Source organism: Triticum dicoccoides, chromosome 7B (assembly GCF_002162155.2).
Source record: "Triticum dicoccoides isolate Atlit2015 ecotype Zavitan chromosome 7B, WEW_v2.0, whole genome shotgun sequence".
Classification (NCBI taxonomy): domain Eukaryota; kingdom Viridiplantae; phylum Streptophyta; class Magnoliopsida; order Poales; family Poaceae; genus Triticum; species Triticum dicoccoides.
In genome coordinates, this window is record NC_041393.1 from 69,383,217 (window position 1) to 69,390,303 (window position 7,087).

General features: G+C 41.6%; 1 long non-coding RNA gene across 6 annotated transcripts; it reads left to right on the forward strand.

Annotated features, from left to right (window-relative positions):
* Window positions 1–6: 6 nt before the first annotated feature.
* On the forward strand, window positions 7–4,466 carry LOC119338401. Of its 6 annotated transcripts, none has more exons than XR_005163967.1 (9): window positions 7–349; window positions 560–634; window positions 792–898; window positions 1,286–1,390; window positions 3,203–3,266; window positions 3,401–3,500; window positions 3,708–3,767; window positions 3,899–3,997; window positions 4,108–4,466. It is a non-coding gene; the product is annotated as an uncharacterized LOC119338401 (long non-coding RNA). The 6 variants fall into 6 exon arrangements; XR_005163970.1 differs by having other exon boundaries at window positions 4,113–4,466; XR_005163968.1 differs by having other exon boundaries at window positions 789–898; window positions 3,899–4,466.
* Window positions 4,467–7,087: the final 2,621 nt, after the last annotated feature.

The following is a 7,087-nucleotide window of genomic DNA, read 5'->3' on the forward strand; positions in this document are numbered from 1 at the left end:
CGCCCGCAGAGGCCCCCCCTTTCCCTAGCGTGCGTGCGGTCCCCCGCGGCGACCTCTCCACTCGCCGTCGCCGTCCGTCGGGGAGGGAGCGTGCGTGCGGTCCCCCGCGGCGACCTCTCCACTCGCCGTCGCCGTCCTCGGCCACTCGCCGTCCCGACCTCTCCACTCGCCTCCTCTGGCCAGCCAACCATAGTGGCATCGTTCCTCTGACACCGGTCGGCGCTTCGACTTCGACTCCTACAACCGGCACCTCGACTTGTCAACATCCTCCGTCGCCAAATCTTAACCACTACGAGTTCATCCGGCCATCGTCGTGAACCTCCAAGCAGATATGCCACGCCCTTCATGTGTATGTCCCGTTATATCTCCACTATGTTCCTCTCTGTTCTGATTTTCAGGAAGAAAGTTGATTGGTGGCCGTTTCCAGTATGTTTATATTAATTTTGCAATATAGATATTTGTTCAGATTCTTCTAAGCAGTGCTCTAGCAGAAGGGTGCTTCCCTTTCCTTACTGTCTTTGCTAAATATTTATTTTTGTGACATATGAGGACTGAATAGCATCAGGCCAACGACCTCACCCTGGGAGTCCACTTCTTCACGGTCACGACATCTGCCTTGAAAAATTATCTGGAGGTAATTTATTTGGTTCCCTCCATTGGATGTAGATGCCCTATTTTGTGTTGTTTAGTTGTATGCAGTTCATGCAAACGTCCTGAAGCATTTTATTGGCATTGGATAGAGCTGAGAAATTCTATTTATGCTTACAGTTTTGTGTGCCTTTTTCTAGCAGTGAGTTCCAGAGACGAACGGGGAACTGGACTTTGAGCTGGAGCGGTCATGTGTTCTTGCACCTGGGGATTAAAAGCCAATATACAATTTGTTCATTTTCTTTTAGAGGTATGTAACATTGATTCGTACGATTAGTTGGTACTTAAGAACATGGATACCCACACTTTCCAGGATGGCTCAAGCTGTTCTGATAGTTGATATAGATTTAAATGACTAGGAGAACCTAAGTGGCTCATTCATACGCCACCATTTCCAATATATATGGGGCAGTTCTTAAACGTGCAAATGTTCAAGAAATGAGTGCTCTCATTTGTCATGCCATGGAAGTATGGTTTGAAGTTTCCTTACTGCAAAGATTTTTCTTCAACATCTATGAGCTGGCTAGCAAAATTATTGTAACTACAATTCACATCAGATATAAGGCGACAAATAGGGCATCATCTAGGTCCATACATCTTAATATCATTTTCACTGACGGTTGCTTTGCTATCATAGTCATTGTTTATGACAGAATGTATAAACCACATGGAGCTTGTGACATCGGATGAAGCTAGCGCACGGCGGCATACAACAGGAGCTATTAGAGCTGGTTGTTACACGGTATTGCTTCCTGAAAATGGGTCGCTTCATCCTGAGTGTTTTATCTTTGTCGGGCATTACATGCTCATCCACATGCTGACCAATTAGTTAGTGAAAGCAGATAGGCTTTCCCTTGCAGAAGAACGGCATGCTCCCTTGCAAAAGAGTAGTAAGCATAGAAGTACAAATGTGGACTGGATTCAAACTTGTTAAAAAAAAAGAACTTGTGGACATGCAGGATGTAGATCTGGATTTTCTTAGGTTACATGGATGTCATTGCTATATTCGATATCATGGACACATTTAAAATGTTGCCTGCTGATTTTGTTTTTGTGTACGACACCCATCAAATGTTGTTTGCTTGTACACCCTTTATGGGAAACATGATCTGATGTACTACTCTTTCCTGGGACATTGACCGGCTGCCCCTGTGCTATCTGCACCAACAAAACTCACCAATGAAAACTGAATCACAATTTAAGTGGCCTAATAAGGCCAACCCAAGAAGTCAAAACTTTAGTTTGATTCCTCAAAAAGGATCAAAAATAAATAAATAGAAAATACCACCTAATCTTCTTCTAATCTGATTTCCTAGGTTGGTCATCTTGTTGAGTATATCCATTAGTATTGAGTCTTGACTCGATCCAAGTCTTTCTTGCCGCACAGCACCGGTGCCATCTTGCCGCCGGTCTCGACGGCTTCCACATCTGTACTTGACATATATAACTGAAATACGACTGAAAGGTCAAAGTGGAATACGATCAGGATATCCGGATATGCATTTTTTGAGTAGATTGTACATGCTAAATCAACATATCATGTGTAGATCGTGTTGTAGAGTATATATGCGTAGATTGCTTGATTGGGTAGTACCTGCTAAATCAGTATCATGAGATAAAATCATGTACGTATACATGATTGATTACTGTACTTGGAAATTGAAATTCATATGTTGAGGTTGATATACCTGATGGGTTGCTGTAGTTGAAAAAGAGATTGCATGGTTGCCGAGCGGACTCTATATGACGGAGGAAATAATCACCGCCAGCGAACATAGGTAGGAGAGCACAATTTAAGGAGGAGGAGGTAGCGTCCATGTAGAGGACTCCATGAATATTTTAACCGGCAGAGTATTTTATTGAGATGGAGCCTTTTTTACGGGATTGTGGTTTTCTTTCTCCTTTTTCGTTGGAAGTTTTTTAGGTGATGACACTTTCCTTTTTCTTTCTTTTTTTGATCTGGACGTTTTACTTTTTTATTTCGAGGGAACGGCTGGAGGATTTTTTTTGTTTGTTTCACTAACGTGGGTCGTGTCAGATCGTTTTTCAATGGGACAGGATCATTTGTGTTACGCAAGTTTTCATTCTATCCTGTACGTAAATTTCAAAATCCAACGGTGTAATTAATTTTGATGATGTGGATTAATTAGAGTACTTAAAAGGTGCCTCCAATTAGTAATAAGAAGATGCTGTTTTCTTTTAGGAGGAGATTTATCAAGAAAAAAAATGAAACCTGAACTTGCTTGGTTACTTGGCAACGACCAAGCATATGCGTGTGCGTGTGTGTGTTTGTGTGTAGTCATCATCTTAAGTTTGGACAAGTGAAGTGGTAGGATCACATCTGCACGATTCATGTGTCCACTGTGATTTGCACTGTTTAACTCGCCTAAAATATTTGTTTTTTTGGTGATGGCGATCGCTTTAAATTAACCATGTATTAAATGTACAACTATCAATGCATCTACTAGGGAGTTTGACACGGGATTGCACAAACCTGAACCTGCTCGGTTCAACATTCAGATGCTGAACATGGCATGCTTCTTATTTTTTGCAGGGCATGATGTAGTGCCCAGGATGCTCTTCGGATGGCTCCCAGGATGGGATTGAACCCAGTTGAGGTACCACTGCATTTCCTTCTTCTTCAATTGTTTGTGCCCAAGTGTTACCATTTTCTTGAGATTCTTCTTCAATTGCTTGTGCGCAACTGTCGGAATTTCTGTTTTTCATGGTTTTCTCGTTGCCGCATGTGCAGGTCCTTGGGAAATCAGGCCCTCCTGTTTCCAAGATCATAGGCTTTCACAAAGACAAGTATACCAAGGATGCCATGGAGAAAGATCGCCTAAAAGAACAAGGTATGTGATAAAATCATCCTGCTTGGGTAAATTTGTCGTCACACCACAACTGAAGCTGAGTTGGAATGCTTAGAACAGAGCCACGTTTGAAAGTGTGCAACATCATATAATTTTGAACTGAAGCTTCCTTGTTGTGCGTTAACAAACATGTTATATTGTTGATTTGCAAGATCATAGGCTTTCACATATCATGTTTCAACTTTGCAGGTCATAATGTTGTACCGAGGGCATAAAGTTGTATCCAGGATGGGCTTGCACCTGGTTGAGGTAGTGCTGCATTTCCTTCTTCAATTGTTTGAGCCCAAGTTTTAGCATTTTCTTGAGATTCTTCTTCAATTGTTTGTGCGCGACTGTCAGCATTTCCATTTCTCATGGTTATCTTGTCACCGCCCATGCAGGTCCATCGGAAATAGGACCATCCTGCTTGCAAGATCATGGACTTCCACAAAGACAAGTATAACAAGGATGTCAAGTAGAAAGAGCACGTAAAAACCAAGGTATGTGTGTTGTGCCATCACTACTGACGCTGAGTTGAGATGCTTAGAGCACAGCAAATATATTCCATGTGCTGGCTATTTTATTTGTAAAGAATTTTGTTTTTCTCAAGGGAAGGGAGGAGTAAATGAGATGGTGGGATTGACTCTAACCTGTCAATCTGCTGGTTTTGATGGCTGTAGTATGTGTTGTTCAGTTGCAACATAAGACATGGTTGTGCATGTTTTGATCCTTGTTGTGGAATCGAAACAACTCCTTGTATAGTTTATTTGATTATTACTGCCAGTATTCTGCCTGTGAGCCATGGTGTTGATTTCAAGTGGAAGAACCGCTGTCCGTTGTTTTCAGGGTCCAAGAAGTATGTTTTCTTGTATTTAGTTTTTGTTTTGACCTTGTGAAACTTGCTACCTATGGATGAAACTGTGTAATATTGATGAAACTATGTATATGTACGGATGAAACTTGCTACTATTGGTAACATGGTTGGATACATATGTGTTCATGACTATTGGTAATATGTGTTGAATATGCTATATTGGTCATATAAATATATTTGTGTTTGATTTCTGTGAAAATGAATTGATATAAGAAAAATCAAAATTAAATGGGGCAATATAGTCACTTCGCCATCTGCTGGCAGATGGCAAAGAGCTTTGCCATCAGCTGGCAGATGGCAAAGAGCTTTGCCATCAGCTGGCAGATGGCAAAGAGGCCACGTGTCATGTTTGGGCTGGCCTATTTGGGCTCTTTGCCATCAGCTGGCAGACGGCAAACAGCCTGCAGCCTTTGCCATCTGCTGGCAGATGGCAAAGTATGCTGTTAGCCTTCTAACGGGGCTAACCCCGTTAAGAGGCTTTGCCATCTGCCAGCAGATGGCAAAGCCACAGGCTCTTTGCCATCAGCCAGCAGATGGCAAAGCCACAGGCTCTTTGCCATCAGCCAGCAGACGGCAAAGAAGCCTTTACCGGCAGGGTTTCGGACGACTGGTTTGCCATCTGCTGGCAGATGGCAAAGCCTTTGCCATTCGCCGACCATGCCTTTGCCATCTGCCATGGCAGATGGCAAACTGCCAGATTCCAGTAGTGTTATATGTGAGAACCTCTCTTTCTTTATTACTTCCTATTAATTGCAACGATGACCAAAACTATGTTTGCCAACTCTCAACAACTTTTATGCCTCATACTTTCTATGTGTGAAGTCATTACTATCCATAAGATCGATATGAACTCTTTTATTCTTTTTATCATTTTTTATGCACTCAAGATCATAGCAAGATGCAAAGCCCTTGACTCAACACTAATCTTTATTATATATAGCTCACAGACTCGATTACGTAGAGGAATCACAAGGCAAATCAAAACTAATTCATACCAAAACTTTATTCTACTAGATCAAGATATTACCAAAAGGATAGAACTAAGAAAAACGGTAAACATAGGAGTGTGATGGTGATACGTTACTGGGGCAACTCCCCCAAGCTTGGCAGTTGCCAAAGGGAGTGCACATACCCATATGATTATGTCTCCTTCTTCGGAAGTGGTGGTGTTGGAGTTGTTGCTGATGTAGGCTTCTTCCTTAATTTGCACTTGAGAATGGAATTTTCCTCCCTTAGATCACCGATCTCCTGCTCAAGGCTTAATATCCTTTTGCATAGTTCTTGTTTGTTTTCCTGCAAGAGACGAAAAGGGATAAACTCGATCTTAGGTTTCTTTGCCCTATCAGGGAGGCTTGAGTTTTTAAACTCCACATGCATATCCCCAGGTTGAGGTAACGGGACTTCATCTTCATCTAAGCTCTTCTCCTCCTTTCCCTTAGGCTCGTAGTATTCTTCTTCCTCAGTGGTCCAGCTACAATGCTCCAAGTCGCCGTAGACCTTAGGGTCTGTAGGGTAATCAACCACATAGCTTTCTCCCTCCGAATCCTGGGACGACATATTGCTCTAATCTGCGGCAGAAACAGCTCAAAACAAAAACAAAGGATTTTTGCGTGATACGATGGTCAAAACCTTCGAGAGATTATATAATGAATTTTTACCGACCAAAAGAAGAATCGTGCAAGAAAACGGAGTCCGGAGAGCACACGAGGTGCCCATGAGGCAGGGGGCGTGCCCGGGGGGAGGGCGTGCCCTCCACCCTCATGGATGCCTCGTGTCCTTCCCGGACTACTTCTTCTTTTCCTATTTTCTTAAATATTCCAAAACGGAGAAAATTTTCTGTTAGAACTATTTTGGAGTCGGTTTACTTACCGTACCACATACATATTCCTTTTCGGAGTCTGAAACGTTCTGGAAAGTATCCCTTATGCATTCCTCCAGGGTTACGGTTTCAATAATATTAGTTTCAACATTTATAGGATTACCTGAGATATAATGTTTGATTCTTTGACCATTCACCACCTTCGGATTTGTGCCTTCGAAGTTATTGATTTTTATGGCACCGGAACGATAGACCTCCTCGATAACGTAAGGCCCTTCCAATTTAGAGAGAAGTTTTCCTGCAAAAAATCTTAAACAATAGTTGAATAGCAACACATAATCACCTATGTTAAACTCACACTTTTGTATCATTTTTTCATGCCATCTTTTAACTTTTTCTTTAAACAGCTTGGCATTCTCATATGCTTGGGTTCTTCATTCATCGAGTGAGCTAATATCAAATAACCTCTTCGCACTTGCAAGTTTGAAATCATAATTGAGATCTTTAATGGCCCAATATGCCTTATGTTCTAGTTCGAGAGGTAAGTGACATGCTTTTCCATAAACTATTTTATATGGAGACATACCCATAGGATTCTTATATGCAGTTCTGTAAGCCCATAAAGCATCATCAAGTTTCTTGGACCAATTCTTTCTAGATCTATTAACAGTCTTTTGCAAAATTAATTTGAGCTCTCTATTACTAACTCTACTTGACCACTAGACTGTGGGTGATATGGAGATACAATTCTATGATTAAGATCATACTTATCAAGCATTTTACGAAAAGCACCATGAATAAAATGTGAACCACCATCATTCATGAGATCTCTAGGGACTCCAAACCTCGGAAAAATAACTTCTTTAAGCATCTTAATAGAGGTGTTATGATCATCAC